At 34.8% G+C, this 17,493-nt stretch overlaps 1 non-coding gene and 1 pseudogene across 1 annotated transcript; both read left to right on the forward strand.

Moving 5' to 3' along the window:
* The first annotated feature begins 12,369 nt into the window (after positions 1–12,369).
* LOC113196832 (U6 spliceosomal RNA) lies at positions 12,370–12,476 on the forward strand. Its single transcript, XR_003302608.1, has one exon. It is a non-coding gene; the product is annotated as a U6 spliceosomal RNA (small nuclear RNA).
* Positions 12,442–13,508, forward strand: LOC144253712 (eukaryotic translation initiation factor 2 subunit 2 pseudogene; annotated as a pseudogene).
* Positions 13,509–17,493: the final 3,985 nt, after the last annotated feature.

Consider the following 17,493-nt stretch of genomic DNA (forward strand, 5'->3'; position numbering starts at 1 on the left):
GAACTTCATGACTTCTTTTTCTATTTCTATGAAGAATGTCATTGGAATTTTAATAGGAACTGTATTAAATCTGTATAGCACTTTTGGTAGTTTGGCCATTTTGACAATATTAAGTCTGCTATCAGAAAACATGGGAGATATTTCCATCTTCTAAGGTCTTCTTCAATTTCTTTCTTTAGAGTTCTGTAGTTTTCATTATAGAGGGCTTTCATCTGTTTTGTTAGATTGATTCCCAAGTGTTTTTTTTTTTAATTTATTTTTCTTGAGGCTATTGTGGATGATTAGTTTTACTATTTTCTCTTTCAGTTCATTCATCACTTATGCATAGAAACAATTGATTTATTGGTGTTAATTTTATATTCTGCTACTTTGCTGAATTTGTTTGAGTCTAGAAATTTTCAGGTAGATGTTTTAGGGGTCTTCTATAGAATATTGTCATCAGCAAAAAGGATAATTTGAGTTCTTCTTTTCCTATTTGTATCCCTTTAATTTCTAATTGCTCTGGCTAGAGTTTCCAGGACTCTGTTGAATAGAAGTGATGATAGAGAGCATCCTTATCTTGTTCCAGTTTTGAAAGGGAATGCTTTCAATTTTTCTCCATTTAGAATGGTATTGGCCTTGGGTTTAGCATCTTTACAATGTTGAGGTATGTTCCTAGTATCCCTAGTTTTTCTAGTGTTTTGAACATGAATATTGTATTTTGTCAAACGATTTTTCTGCATTTATTGAGATAATCATATGATTCTTGTCTTTAAGTCTATTGATGTGGGGTATTATGTTATTGATTTCTATATGTTGAACCAACCTTGTATTTCTTGGATGAACCCCACTTGATTATGGTGCACTATCTTTTTAAAGTTTTTGGATGCAATTTGTCATGATTTTATTATGAAATTTTGCATCTGTGTTCATCAGGGATATTGGTCTAAAGTTTTCTTTCCTTGATGTACCTTTGTCTGGTTTTGGTACCAGGGTGATACTACCTTCATAGAATGAGTTTGGAAGAGTCGCCTCTTTTTCTATTTCATAGGATATTTTGAGGTGGATTGGTGTTAATTCTTCTTTGAAGGTCTTGTAGAACTCAGCTGAGAATTTGTCTGGTCCTGGGCCTTTCTTTGTTGGTAGGTCTTTAATGGCATCTTCAATTTCAGTGCTTGAAATTGATCTGTTTAAATTTTCTATGTCCTCCTGATTCAATTTAGGTAGGTCATATATCTTTAGAAATTTGTTGATGTCTTCATGATTTTTCAATTTAATTATAAGTTTTCAAAATAGTCTGATCATCATCTACATTTCAGTAGTGTCTGTTGTGATATTTCATTTTTCATCATGAATTTTAGTAAGTTGAGTTTTCTCTTTCTTTCTTTTTATTAGCTTGACTAAGGTTTATAAAATTAATGAGCTTTCCTCTTAGAACTGCCTTCATATTTTCCCAGAGATTTTTATATGTTTTGTCAGTGTTCTCATTATCCATTGGTCTTTCAATAGTATATTATTATTATTATTATTATTAGTAGTAGTAGTAGTAGTAGTAGTAGTATGGGGGTTTGAATTCAGGGGCACGCAATCACTAAGCCACATTCCCAGCTCTCTTTTGTATTTTATGTAGAGACAAGATCTTATCGAGTTGCTTACTGCCTTGCTGTTGTTGAGGCTGGCTTTGAACCCACAATCCTCTTGTCTCAGCCTCCCCCCCCACCGAGCCACTGAGATTACAGGCATGTGCCACTGCACCTGGCACAATAGTGTATTATTTAATCTACAGGTGTTACAATAACTTCTCCTATTGTTAATTTCATCATTTATTTCTAATTTCACTTCACTATAATCTGATAGAATGCAAGGTATTATTTTTTTGTATTTGCTAAGAGTTGCTGTGTTAACTAAGATACAGTCTATTTTAGAAATGGATCTGTGTGCTGCTGAGAAGAAAGTGTATTCAGTCTTTGATGGATAAAATATTCTAAATGTGTCAGTTATTTCTAAATTATTAATTATATTTTTTTAACTTTCTAGCTTCTTTTTAGTTTTTGTTTGGAGGATTTACCCATTGTTTAGGAGGTGTGTGAAAGTCGCCCAGTATTACTGTCTATTTGATTCTTGAAGTTGAGAAGGGTTTGTTTGATGTACGTAGATGCTCCTTTGTTTGGGGCGTAAATATTTATGATTATTATATCTTGCTGATGTAAAATTCCCTTAAGCAGTATGCAATGACCTTCTTTGCCCTTTTTGATTAACTTTGAAGTTCACTTTTATCTTATATGAAGATAGAAACTCCTGTTTGTTTAAAAGATCCATGTGAATGACATGTTTTTTCCAATATTTTTACCTTCATTCTGTGTGTTTGTCTTTGCCTATGAGGTGAGTTTCTTGGAAATTGCATATTACTGCTGTTTTTTAATTCAATCTGCCAGTATGTGTCTTGTTTGATGAGTTTAGGCGATTTCTACAATGTTATTTTTGAGAAATGATTTTTTTATTCCTTGTCATTTTGATTTATTTCTTATTTTTAATTTGAATAATTTTCTCCTTCATTTGTCTATTATTTCTAGTGTAGTTCCTCCCTTTACTGGTTTTCACTTTATTTTTCATCTTCATGAAATATTTCATTGAGTCTCTTTTGTTGTGAATTGTTTTAATATTTGTTTAAAGGTTAATACTTCATTGTTAATTCTGAAGTTTAATTTTGCTGGGTATAGTATTCTTGGCTGGCATCCATTTTCTTTCAGAGGTTGATATATGTTATTTGAAGAACTCCTAGCTTTGAGGGTCTGGTTGAGCTATCACTTGAGATCCAAATTGATTTCTAAGTGTGAGCTATCATTTTTGTCTAGCAGCCTTTAAAATTCCATCCTTTTGCATGTTAGGCATTTTCTTGACAATGTGCCTCGGTGTGGGTCTGTTGTAATTTTGTATACTTTGTGTCCTGTATGCCTCCTGTATTTGATTTTCCATTTCATTTTTTAGGTTTGAGAAATTTCCTGATATTATTTCATTGAAAAAATTGTACATTACTTTGGGATTTATCTCTGAGCCTTCATCTATTTTGATACATCTTAAATGTATCAGGTTATCGCATGTTTCTTGGAAGTTCTGTTCATTGTCTCTTAACATCTTTTCTCTATGGTCAACATTATTTTTAAGATTATGTATTTTGTCCTCATAGTCTGAAGCTTTTTCAAGTGGACCAGTCTGTTGCTGATGCTTTCCATTGAATTTTTAATTTGGTTTATGGATTCCTTCATCTTGAGGTTTTCTGCTTGATTTTTTTTTCCAGAATCTCTGTCTCTTTAGTGAAGGGATCTTTTATTTCATGTATTTTTTTTTTCTGATTTCACTCCTGACATTGTCCTTTACCTTGCAATTCAGTTTATATATATTGTAAACTCCTCCACTTACATTTCTTCCACTGTGGTGTCAGCAGATTCTGTTATTGAAATATCTTAGTTTGTTTGGGGTTATTTGTCCCCCTGTTTTTTCATGTTGTTTGTGTATTTATTCATCTAACCATTGGATCTGAGGCAGTAGAGTTTCTATCCTGTGGACTTCTAGTGTCCCTGTAGGTTTCCAGTACATCACCATTTAAGGGGGGAACAAATCATAACTAATTCATACAATTTATAAAGCATTAAACCAAATAGTTTCTGCTATGATGACTGCAATGTTAACTGTCACAATAAACAGAAATGATATGATCAGTTGTTGCTTATAATAAAAACCGCAAGTTTGCAAGAGTGTTTACATTTTCAAATGGTAGACAGAGAACAGAAGTGATATAGCATGTGATGATTATGATGGAGGAGGAGAGAAGACAGAAGCAGGAGATTAAAGGAAGAGTGAAAGAGAACAATAGAGATTGGTCCTTAGCAGAAGAAAAGTGAGAATCAAGGGAAACGGGTAGAAAAAAAATATGCATATATATATAAAAGCAAAAATTTAAAAAAATGAAAATGAAAATAAAAGAATATAAAACAAAACTAAAATACACTAATTAAACATCCTACTTCTCTCTCTCTCTCTCTCTCTCTCTCTCTCTCTCTCTCTCTCTCTCACACACACACACACACACACACACACACACACACACTAATCCATGTAAAATAACTGGCTTCAAAAATGCTAGAGATGCAAAGAAAAAAAATTAGGAAACTGTACAAATGTCCATATACGATTAAGCTCACAAACAGTGAAAAAGATTGGAAAAAAAATCTTGAGGAGAAGTTAAAGAATTGTTTCCATTGTTATTCAAAATATTCTCAGCTTCTCTTCTCAGCAGTTTGAGGTGGGGTCTTCTGAAGTGTGATGCTCCATCCTCTGGATTGCTGGGGTAAGAGAGGTAATCCTGTAAGCTCAAGTGGGCTCCAAGGTCTTTGCTGAATGCTAATTGGTCTGGAGATTTTAAATCAGTGTACCTCCAGCGCCTAGTAGTTGCTGGTCCATTCTGGAAGACTTTACCCTGAGGATCTCCCCTGGGTTCCACTCATGTGATGTGGAAGCCCATTCCTAGTTCCCTAGGTCACCTGTAGACCCCACATTTCCTTGTCTTGGGTTCAGTCTCCAAATAATTTCTCCCACCCCACACTTCCAAGTTCCTGGCCAGGACATCTTTCCCAGCAGGTTCTTCAAGCAGTGGGATTGAAGAGGGAAGGGGTAGAGCTGGGTGGGTTTCCTCAACTAGTTGCCTCTGTGTAGACCTCTCTCAATGTTTGAGTTTTTTTCCTAGTCACTTAAGCACACTCTGTGTTGTGCAGCATGTGGTTACTAGGCCTGTATTTCAAGCCAAACTTAGGTTGAAGAGGAATTGGCTTTCTCAGTTGCGGAGTCCCCTCCTTATAGCTGCAAAATGGTTCTCTCCTTTGTCCTCCACAAGCCACCTGGAGATATGGTGGCTTCTTTTCCCACCCACGGACATTGTTTAGTGGATCCTTCAGGTTTGTTGTGCAATGTCCTTTGTCTCTGAAGGTTCCCTACCCAGGCTTGCCTCGACCTCCAAACATGGGGGTTGCTTTAATTCCCTTATGCCTCCACTTTGCTCACAGAGGGACCACTCTGGTTGGAGCTTTCTGCTCAGCTGTGGCAGGGCTGTGCCTCTGGGGATTTTTTTTTCTTTATTTTATTATATCTGACCTCCTGTGTTCTTAGTCTGCTTTGAATGTTCAGTATTAGGTTCTAGTAAAGTTCCCCCAACATACCTTTTTATTTTTTTGTTCACCTACATTGTGGTACTTGTCTGCTTTTTTGATTTCACACCACAGAGAAGCCAGGAACAAGACTTCCTCTATTCCCCCAACTTCTGGCATATCCCATTCTTCTTGATTAGCTGATATTTTATGTGTTTTGATTAGTGAATTCCAACTTCTTCCCCTCACCCCAGCCTTTGGCAACTGATATTTCAGTGTTTGATGTTGTGACTGTGTCTAGTTTAGATATGTCATATAAGTAGAATCATGCAGTGTATACCTTCCTGTAACAGGTTTATTCTAGCATAATGTCCTCCTGTTTTACCCATGATGTTAAATGTTGCAGAATTTCCTTTTTAAAGGCAGATTAGTATGTTTAAAATTTCAATATCACATTTTTAAAAATCTACTTATCTGTCGGTGGATCTTTAGTTTATTTTCACATCTTGGCTATTGTGAAAGTGAATAATCATGAGAGTGCTAATGTGTTCTTGATTTCATAATCTCAGTGTATTTGATAAATAGCTTTAAGTGGGATTGCTAGGTATATATGGTTCTGTTTTTAATTTTGTAAATTTTACCATCTTTCAACCCCATCAATAAAGTACAAGGGTTCCAATTCTACAAATCTTTGCCAACACTCCTTGTCTTTTTTTTTAAATATAATAGCCATAGTGAAAGGTGTGAGGTAATATTTTATTATGGTTTTTATTTTCTATTGCCTGATGGCTTGTGCTGATAAACATTTTTCTCATATACCTATTGGTCTTTTGTATATCTTTCTAAAAATGTTTATTCAAGTCCTTATTCCATTTTTAACTCATGTTATTAGGTATTTTTGCCATTTGGTTTTTTGAATTTCTCGTATAGAATTAGGCTCCTTATTAGACACGTGGTTTGCAGATATTTTCTCCCATTCCATAGGTTGCCTTTTCATTCTGTTGCTTGTTTGATTTGCTATGCAGAAACTTTTTAGTTTAATATAGTACCACTTACTATGTTGTTGTTGACTGTGCTTTTGGTGTTATATTTATGGAATTATGCCAAGAAAAATGTCATGAGGATTTCTTCAATAGATTTACAGTTTCAGCTCTTACTTTTAAGTCTTTAATCCATTTTTAGCTTTAGAGGTGTGTGTGTGTGTGGGTTGTAAGAGAAGTGTCAAATTTCATTTTGTTTGTACACTGATCTCCGATTTTTCCAACAAATATCTGATGTTATTTGTCAAAGAGATTATTCTACACCCACTGTATATTCTTGGTACCCTTGTTAAATAAAGAGTTGAACATAGGGGTATGGATTTATTTTGGAGCCTAAGAAGGCAATCAATTTTTGTATGCTGACTTTGTCTCTGGCAAATTTATTAGTTTATAAGTTCTATTAGTTTTTAACTGATTCTTTGGGGTTTAATGTATATAAGTTCATGTTATTGCAAGCAGAGTTTATTAGTATTATGAATTATTATATGGCAATAAATTGGATACCATAGAAGAAATAAATAATAAGTCATATAATTTCAACATTTTTGTAGATTTTCCAGGATATTTCTTCTGTCTTTGGTTTCTAGTTTATTGTGGTTTGCAGAGATACTTGGTATTATTTAATCTTCCTAAGTTTGGTAAGATTGTGGCCTAAACATGATCTATGATGAGAGGTATTATTTAATCTTCTTAAATTTGGTAAGATTGGGCCTAAATGTGATCTATGATGAGAAAATTCTGCATGCACTTGAGTACAATGTAGATTTTACTGCTACTGAGTGGACTGTTTTGTATGTCTGTTAGATCCACTGTGTCTGCACTGTTGTTCAGTTCCTCTGTTTCCTTGGTGGTCTTCTGTTTGGATGTTTTATCTATTATTGAAATGGAGTCTTCTACTATTATTGCATTGCTATTTATTTTTCCTTTTAGTTTTTTCAATGTTTGTTCTATATGTGTAGGAGAACTGATGTTACGTACATATATAATTATAAGTGTTATATCTTCCTAGTATATTGATGGATTATCTTTACATATTGCCCTTTGTCTCCTGTGACAGTTTTCAACTTTAAGTTTCTTTTGTCATAAGTATAGTTATTTCTACTCTATTTTTGTTCATTTGCATGTTATCATTTGCATCTTTTTCTATACCCTCACTTTTAGTCTGTGGCTATTAAACCTATATGTGTCCTTAAATCTTGAGTGACTTTCTCATAGACAGCATAGAGATGGGTCTAACAGTTTTTTTTAATGATTGAACCAATATGTATCTTTTTGTTCATTATATTAAAGTAATTATAGATAGAGAAGGCCTTTAAGTGTTCTTTAAATCAGATTACCAACTAACTTTTATGAAAGCCTGAAGTTTGGGATATTTCCCCCCCCCCCCGAATTTAATGTAGTCTGAGTGTGAAAAATCTCCATTTTAAAGAAATCTCTGACTTTTGTTTATGATGACATAGCTCTCATATACCTGTGTAAAGGTAGATTACATTAAGGCTTATGATAAACCTTCAAGGCCGGGCACAATAGTGCATGCCTATAATCCCAGCAGTACCAGAGGCTTAGACAGGAGAATTGTGAGTTCAAAGCCACCCTTAACAAAAGCAAGGCACTAAGTAACTCAGTGAGAACCTATCTCAAAATAAAAAAAAGTACAAAATAGGGCTGGGGATGTGGCTCAGTGGTCAAGTGCCCCGGAGTTCAATCTCTGATATCCAAATAAATAAATAAATAAATAAACAAAACTTCAAGCCAATGTTTCTGTATATTATTTATTTGTTTGTTTGTTTTTTACCATTTGTTTCTAAAGAAAAAGTGTTAAAAGGAAAATCCCAATATTTGGGAATGATATCACCACTAATTTAAGTATAATCTGTGATCTGTGTCTTTTTGTGTGTGTGTGTGGTATTGGTGCTGAGTAGAGCTACCAAGAACTATAAAATATATGTTAGTTAAGAAATTTTACGTAACTTCTTTCTACACCAAAGTATTCTTGAAATGTAATTTTTGACCCTGACTCTGTGACAATGTCTTACTTCTTCTGTTGTTAAATATCCTCATTTTATGGAAACTTTTGTACTCACATTATAGAGAAGAACCTTTTTTTTTTTTTTTTTTCCAGGACTCTCTTTTGAAGCTCTTCTGCATGACTCCTCACTTTTGGGCAAAAAGCCAACATTAGAGAACAGTGTTGCTGTGTTTTTGGTGTGTGGTGAAGTCCAGTCCATTACCACATGCTGAGCTCATTACTCAAGACACAGTACCCTACATCTGTGTTTAACTGCCTTTTGTCTCCTGATGGTGCCAGCCAAATGCCCATTACCTCTGCCTACTTTGAAAGAAACAAACAAGAAAAACCCTTGGACTGTAAATATAAGTATACATCAATGTTATAAAAAAGTACAATGGAGCCGATATTTTCTGGTGCTGTGAACAAATGTTTTATTTAAATCCAAAAATAATGCTGTAAATTATTTCCAGCTTACTGAATTCAATAAGTTGTCCCTTCCCTCTGCTGTTGCTTCAGGTCTGTATGCCCTAGTTGTCCTTCTTTATGCCTGCTATTTCTGGGGTATGGCCCCCTCTCATGATCCATATTCATGATATCATGTACTGTCCTCCTACCCCAAGTCAGCTGTGGGAAGGCTGAATTGCCAGTGTGTGATGAAAAATATGAATGAAATTCTATGACTTTTTATCCGACTTTCTCTAAGGGCCATTAAATTGCCACTGAGCCCTGTTCTGACTCCTAGAAACAAGACAAATTTCAGGCAGGGGAGAATTTAACTTTAATCCATTCTACTGGGAATCCCTAACCTACTTTTAGTCCATGGTGAATTTGGTCACTTGTCTGATCAAAGGTGCTTCTGGTTTCTCCACTCTGATTCCATGTTGTTTTGGTGACCTACCACGCTTCACGTTTTCTCAAGGGAAGTTTCTGCCTTGCCTCTTTAGTTGCTTTGCTCTTCCTTGCTGTGAAGTGGAGCTCTGGCTGGTATATGGGTATCTTACTTCTCTGCAGGTACCATTTACTTCCAATGTTGGAATTCCTATTCTCATTATCTGTTACCTTTGTATACAAAGGCTTCACTAAATACTGTTTGTTATTTGTCACTGGTTAGTCAATCTAGTTGGGTCACAGTCACATTCCTTGCACCTTGTTCTTCCCAGAGTATCTGCTGAAATGATGTGTACCGGAGCTGGTTACCTTCTGAAGCCTGGCTAAGTTCACTTCAACCTCCCCATTCATGACTCTAGGTTCTCCATGTAGAGTCATGGAGAACTCTGGAAAGGCCCTGTTCTGAAAGGCTGTGTTTTGAATCTTGTCCATCAGAGGAGACATCTTTTTTCTACTCACATGGGTTGTCCACTCAGATTTGTACAATTTTCTTATGTTTATAATTGTGTCATGGAGACTGGTAGAAACCCTAAACTGCTCTTCTTACCCTAAGATTCAGATGACAATTATTTGAGTACTTTTCTCCAATTTGTTATCATCTCAGCACTAATATTTCTTGAATGTAAATTAAATTTATTCTGTAATTTTATCATCTAGATTGATTTATTTTTTGGCAATGGAAAAGCAGAAGGATAAAAATACTCATTTGCTTCATCTTATTTTACCATAGCTTGTTAGCTATAAAAAGCTCATGCAAAATCAGAAATGAAAGTGTGCAACTGTATGTTTTGTGATGGAGTAGAATTAGAAAAACAAAAATTCCAGCTGAAAATAATGTGTAGTGATAGGGGAAAGGAAGCATTAGGTTAATTCTTGCAAACATGAAAAATATTTTAAATAGCAACAATTAATAACAAAACAATTGGATGACTTAGAAGGCTGATTGAAATTTATAAATGATGTAAATACATTATGAAGACTCCATTGTACATGTTCACTCATCCAGAGATTACAGTCTTATGATTCTCAACTCTTGTGAAGTCTTATTTCCTTGACTTTTCTCACTGTAAATCTCTGTTCTGGGGGTTGGGGAGATTTGGTTAGAACTTTGGGAGGTCCTTAGTGACACTATTTCTCATAAAGATCATATTCTTCTAACTCAAAATTGCAGTATCTCATATTATTCCAATCCTCTCAATATCTCAAGATATGGACACTACTGGCTTAAAGCAATTTGAAATATTTATATTTATATTAAAATGAAATTCATAGTTTTTCATTGAAATTGTATTGTCCTGTAACTTGCTAATTTGTTCACTCAATTCTTTCATGTTAATTTCTTTGAAAGAAATTCAAGAAGCAGGAAAAAGGGACATGGTTTTATTCTCCATGTTATCCTCACTGTTAAATATGTCAGAATATCACTTGGAACGAATAGAGTATTAGCAGGTAGAGAAATATATGTTCTCATTCCATTATAACATTGAGAGAAGTGAACTTTGAATAGTCTCTTCTAGCAGAGTTGTTTTTACCTGTAATGTGTGTGGCCTAGGATGTTATCTTACATTTGCTTTGAAACATGGAATAAATTGATATTTTGCAAGCCATGTTGAGGATTAAAAATTATACATAATATTATTTCTATGGTGACCTCTGTAGTGATTTCCAGGCAAATGAGTGCCAAACTATCCATGGAATGCAACTTTTTTCATAATTGAAGTTATCAGACGAAGTCTAGTTGGGAAATCAAAACCCAGAGATTTAAGATAAGGAATTGGTTACAGAAATATTGGAAGGGCTAGAGAAGTAAACAGGAGGGGTGGTGTGGGACTTGAATAGTTAAAAATGGCACTGAGAAGAAAAGAGGTGTTATCCAGAGATCAGGAAGCTGAGGTTGTTTCCAGGCTAGAACTCAAATTCACATCCACTGCCAATCTACTAGAAATGACATTATTTCCTGCCATGGCTCCACTTATAGAACCTAACCAAGAGTTACCTGGAAAGCATTTCTTGGAAATGTAGTTTGCACACTTTTAGCCTTCTGAGATATATAGGAAGCCTAAAAAAATAGAAACTGGAGCCAACAACCTGGGGATGCAGCATATAATCATGATTACTAGATCTTTTCCCCACATTTGGAATCATTTTATTAGGGTGATTTTAATTTTTCCATGTGCACATGCATTTTGGATATTGTCTGGAAGATGGACTGTTTATTATAGAGATGCTATTGAGCAGACAAAATATTATATACACATAGTAGTAGGTCTAACTAATGCAATATTCTGATATTAAATGCAATAAATAATCCCAGATACCCTAACTTGAATATACTACTTCACTTCTGTAGTGTTCATTTAAAATAATTTATTCTTCTAAAAGACTTCTTAGGAAAGCCTATATATACAACTGGTAATGGAACCACCTAAAGTAACTGTTTGAGGGGGCTGGGGTTGTGGCTCAGTGGTAGAGTGCTTGCCTAGCATGTGTGAGGCCCTGGGTTCGATCCTCAGCACCGCATATAAATAAATAAAATAAAGCTAGAGTAACAGTTTGAAAACAGTTGAAAACATTCAATAAGTTTACTGATGGCTACTATATATGAGGAATTTAGTGTTTCTGTGTATGTATGTATATGAGACAGAGAGCAAAGAAGATATTCAAATAAAAGCAAAGAATTTTCAATTTATACTATGTTTAATCTACAGAATGGATAAAAGTTTGTATCACAGCTAAGCCACATTTTTTTTTCTAGAATCTGAGGCCATTATTTCCTTCATATGCATTCTGGTGAAGCTGTCAATGAGTAACAGGGATCACACCCTGCCCAATCACCAGCTAACCCCGTGCCACAGTAGCAGAACAAGTGGTTAAGGAGTCATATCTTGTTCTGTCACGAGATCTGTTCCTCACTAAGGTTTGCCCAGAGAATATGTTGGCAGGCCGCTCTCAATTATTTTTTCCCAATTATTCTCTATTCTGTATAATAAAAGGTTATTTCATAAAATTCTTAATATTATGACTATTGTACTTGTATAAGTTACCTGAACCATTACAGTGATTTTCTATGAAATGATACCCAAGATTTTAATTCATCCTTTATTATTCATGAAGACATTGAAATTATTGGATTCTTTGATTATTAATTTAGTATAAATTAATAGAACCTGGAAATTAGATGTCAAAATTTGCACTGGCATCAACAGCCAAGAATTCTGTCCCAATTTTACCTTGTATAGGGCCTGATTACAGTGAGACTGATTAGCTCCAAGTAGGACATTTATTATTAGCTTCCAAAATACTAACTTGGGTGCTCACTTCGGCAGCACATATACTAAAATTGGAACGATACAGAGAAGATTAGCATGGCCCCTGCGCAAGGATGACACGCAAATTCGTGAAGTGTTCCATATTTTTAGATGAGGAAGGGGATGCCCAGACAGAAGAAACCCAGCCCTCTGAAACAAAAGAAGTGGAACCAGAACCAACTGAGGATAAAGATGTGGAAGCTGATGAGGAAGACAGTAGGAAAAATGATGCTTCCGATGATCTAGATGATTTGAACTTCTTTAATCAAAAGAAAAAGAAGAGAAAAACAAAAAAGATATTTGATATTGATGAATCTGAAGAAGGTGTAAAGGATCTCAAGATTGAAAGTGATGTTCAAGAGCCAGCTGAACCAGAGGATAATCTTGATATTATGCTTGGCAATAAAAAGAAGAAAAAGAAGAATGTCAAGTTCCCAGATGAGGATGAAATATTAGAGAAAGATGAAGCTGTAGAAGATGAAGATAGCAAAAAAGATGATGGGATCTCATTCAGTAACCAGACAGGTCCTGCTTGGGCAGGCTCAGAAAGAGACTACACCTATGAGGAGCTACTGAATCGAGTGTTCAACATCATGAGGGAAAAGAATCCAGATATGGTTGCTGGAGAAAAAAGAAAATTTGTTATGAAACCTCCACAGGTTGTCCGAGTAGGAACCAAGAAAACTTCTTTTGTCAACTTTACAGATATCTGTAAACTATTACATCGTCAGCCCAAACATCTCCTTGCATTTTTATTGGCAGAATTGGGTACAAGTGGATCTATAGATGGAAATAACCAACTTGTAATCAAAGGAAGATTCCAACAGAAACAAATAGAAAATGTCTTGAGAAGATATATAAAGGAATATGTCACATGCCACACATGCCGATCACCGGACACCATCCTGCAGAAGGACACCCGGCTCTATTTCTTACAGTGTGAAACCTGTCATTCTCGATGCTCTGTTGCCAGTATCAAAACCGGCTTCCAGGCTGTCACGGGCAAGCGAGCACAGCTCCGTGCCAAAGCTAACTAATTTGCTAATCACCACTGATTTTGCAAAGTGTGTTGTGGAGATTTGGCTGGACAGGTTTACCATCAGAGTGGATATACCATTATATTAAAAACAAGATAGAAAAGCTGCCAAAAAAAAAAAAAATACTAACTTGGTTGCTATCTTCATTTCCAGGTAATTCCTTGGCCTAATTTATGGATAAGATTTAGTTTTCGACTTTGGATGAAAGTTTGTCACTGAATAGAAGAACTGAAGAGGATGGGAAGATAGGCAGGTATCTCAGATGTGAGAAAGATAGGAGTTTTAATGGAACCAAATTGGCTCCTGCCAGAAAAACCAAACCAAACCAAATCAAGAACAGCAACAAGAAAAAACCTCCACAATTTCATGTTTTTTTTCCTGTTTTCTACCCCATCCCCTTGCTTCCTGTATCATAGGATTGTTTGTAAGAGTACAGAAATCCAGTTGCCTAAATACGAATCTTGTATGTATAAGGAGTGTGAAGCTTGGCTAGCACAATTCCCACAGTCTCTCACCCATAAAACTGTGGGATTTTTGCTGCATTTCACTTTCTCCTCTAGAAAACCCAGTCCAAACTGGTAATCCTGGCACTCTGTGTCTTGTACCACATTTATCTATAAAACACAGACAGTATAGCACAGATTTTCTAACGAAGGTTAAGTGAATTAATACTTGCAAAATGCTTAGAATAGTGAGAGGCGAAATGTGAGCATTCTACCAATATCAACTCATTTTTACTATGCGCTTTTACTTCTTTCACTTTGTTTACCAGTTATGAATTGCATCATTTTCCCATGGTTGTCTTTTTAGGTCTTCTACCAGCTTAAATTGAATTTAATGAAATTTCCTTTATGAAATAACTGCAGGTGGTCCATGGCCTCCTCTATCTCCACAAACCTTGAATGATACAACACTCAGTCAAAACAATGATGACCGAGGTATATTTTACTTTTAAAAAAGTGACTCCAATCCATTCATCTGTTGATGGGCATCTAGATTGGCTCCATAGCTTGGCTATTGTGAACTGTGCTGCTGTAAACATTGATGTGGCTGTGTCTCTGTAGTATGCTGATTTTAATTCCTTGGGATATATAATGAGGAGTGGGATAATTGGGTCAAACTAGATTCCTAGTTTCAATAGGAATCTCCATACTGCTTTCCCAAGTGGTTACACTGATTTGCATTCCCACCAACACAACCCTTAAAAGTTAATTAGGTGGTTGTAATTATAGTAAGTTGAATACTGAAACTTGAATGGTAAATCCATTTGTGTTTTTCTATACATATGCGTGTACACACACCATATCAAATAAAGATCGATTCAATACTTCTCAAGCCTTTGAAGAACAATTCTAACATTGTTTTTCTGAATTTGGAAAATTACTCTAAATATTTTTTGATAGAGCTTCTTGAGAAAAATGTGAGCAAAAATTGTTCTATAATGAAGAACTTTGTGTAATAACTTCTGAGAATTTGATGACACTGAAATTAAGTGTCATAATTTGCTGAAATTAGGTTTTCCGATTTGTAAGAAACAGCTTTAAATCAAAAGCTATAGAAGTTTCTACATGTGTTACCACCCCAACTCTTTAGTCGTTAGTGATATCTATGACTTAGTGCTGGGGCTCGTTTAGACATAATAGAATATGATTATTACTCTTTTTTTGAGAGAGTCAAGTAATAATCATTTAATAGCAAGCATTATCATTATGCTCATATATATCATTATATATATATAAAATGAAACACTGATTCTTACTGAGTATATATTATTTACTGAAGCACTCACATGATTATATTTAGTGAAATAATCAAGTGTGTTAATAAATAACATATGTTTCTAGGAATAAAAGAGGTAATTTTGAAGATGTCTTAATATTATGCCCAATAACTTTATTAGAATTAGAGAACCATATACATGCAAAGAGAAAATGAAATATTTTCATTGGAAAGGTGAAGATATTTTCACCTTTCCCTTTCTAAGGAGGAAGTGTCTTTTGGGGAATTTTAAAAAGAGCAAACATTTCTTTTAAAAGGTGAAAAAACTTCCCACACTTTAACAATATTTTAAAAACGAGGCAATAAGTAATATAATAACAATTTATATAAATATGTATTATCTATTCAAAAATAGATTCATTATTCAGAAGAGCAATTGCCTATCATTATGTCTCAGCTTACAGCCCAAATTACTAATATGTCTAGAGCAAGAGCTGTATTTGGAAAGCCAGGGAAATCTCTGAAGGATGCAGTCCCAGTATATGGTAAATATTAGAGGCTCAAATGTGGTTTTAAATGTGAACACATTTGGTAAATGGTAGATGGTCATATTAGCAAATCCCAGAATAGGTTTTGTTTAATGGAGGTGCTAATAGAGGTTATTCCAAGAAGATTTTGTGATTTTTATCAGCCAGGAAACAGAAATCAATGTTTTAGGAATTTTCTTATGACATTGTATAGTTTCTGAATTTACACATAGGCAATGTTTAGATCACATTCTTTACCATTTATTTTTTCTTTAACTATGAAACTTGTTTTCATGAGGCTTCTCATGACTACTCTCCACAGGAGGAGACTTTGAAGTGAAATGTGTTATTGTTATTGTAAAAGTAGAACTAAGAAACACAGTTCTTTCCAAGTGGGTGTTGATCATGTTTTTCTCCTCCACAAAGCACTTTGATTCATACATACAACACTGTAGAAATCACCTTTTAACACATTAATGCTTCTACTCAGAGATTCTATAACTTATTTAAATATTAGTTAAATTAATTATGGAAATACTATATATCACTATGAAGGCAGAATGAAAAGAATGCTTTATAAATGTTTGAAAACTTGTGAAGGAATTCAATTTCATAACATTTTTCCTTAGGTAAGAAAATGTTATGATTTAGATATGAGGTATCCCCAAAAAGTTCACAGGTAAGACAATGCAAAAAGGTTTGGAGGAGAAATAATTGGGTTATAGCCTTAAACTTATCAGTGGAATAATCCCTGTTGGGAGTTGTAACTGGAGGCAGGTGGGGGTGTGGCTGGAGAAAGTGGTTCAGTGTGGTATATATTTCGTATCTGTAAAGTAGAGTCTTTCTCTTCTTTCTGATCATCATGTGAGCTGCTTCCTTCCACCACAGGCTTCAGCCATGATGTTCTGCCTCACCTCAAGCTCCGAGGAATGGAGCCTGCTGTATGTGAATTGAGACCTCTGAAACTGTGAGCCTCCAGATAAACTCTTCCTCCCCTACAGTTGTTCTGGTTGGGACCTTCTGTCACAGTGAAAAAAAAATCATAAGCTATTTAAAACATCATTCTAAATGACAAGAAGGACATTCTCTTAAACTTATCACCCTTCTCATTGGCATGGCAAATGCACCACAAATATTTCTACTTATATCCCACTGACCACGAGACAGCACAGTTTACATTTACAATCATGTGAATGCAATTATCTACATTCTCTATTGGAGTGACAGGAAGAATGGTTCGTTATATAATTAAACAAAATATTTCCCAGATATCCATTGTGTTCTTAGGAAACCAAAAGCAGAATTTAGCACTCCTAATCTTATGCATCATGTTTTATTCATTTAATAAGTATATTGGATTTGTTACTTTATAGGTTGTACACTTGTATGTGACTCCAAAGAGCAACAGAAATATTGCTAAAAGCTCTTCAAGTATATTTTGTATATTGATGATGCTAGTGCCTCTGTTTTCTTTATGATATTTTAGATGTGAAAAGCATTGAAGGAAGACAGCTCAAAACATAAGAAAGCAGGGACATTGGTCATTCAGAGCTACAGTCGATTAAATCCATGTGGATCAACACAGTGGTCCAGCTGGACTCCCTCCACCCCACAGTCTCAATGAGTAGCCTTTTATATCCTGGAATTGAGTTTATTTTAATAATAATTCATTTTATTACAATGGCTACATTATTTTTTATAATAATTACTATATTGGCAAAAAATGATAGGCTATGGAAAGCAAATACACAAAAGCCTTAGTTGAGGGTATACATATCTGCATTAAATCCTAATCTTGCCAACATCATAAATTTAGCTCTGAATCAAATCCAAGGCTCTCAGT

The sequence above is a fragment of the Urocitellus parryii genome, chromosome 3 (assembly GCF_045843805.1).
Source record: "Urocitellus parryii isolate mUroPar1 chromosome 3, mUroPar1.hap1, whole genome shotgun sequence".
Taxonomy (NCBI): domain Eukaryota; kingdom Metazoa; phylum Chordata; class Mammalia; order Rodentia; family Sciuridae; genus Urocitellus; species Urocitellus parryii.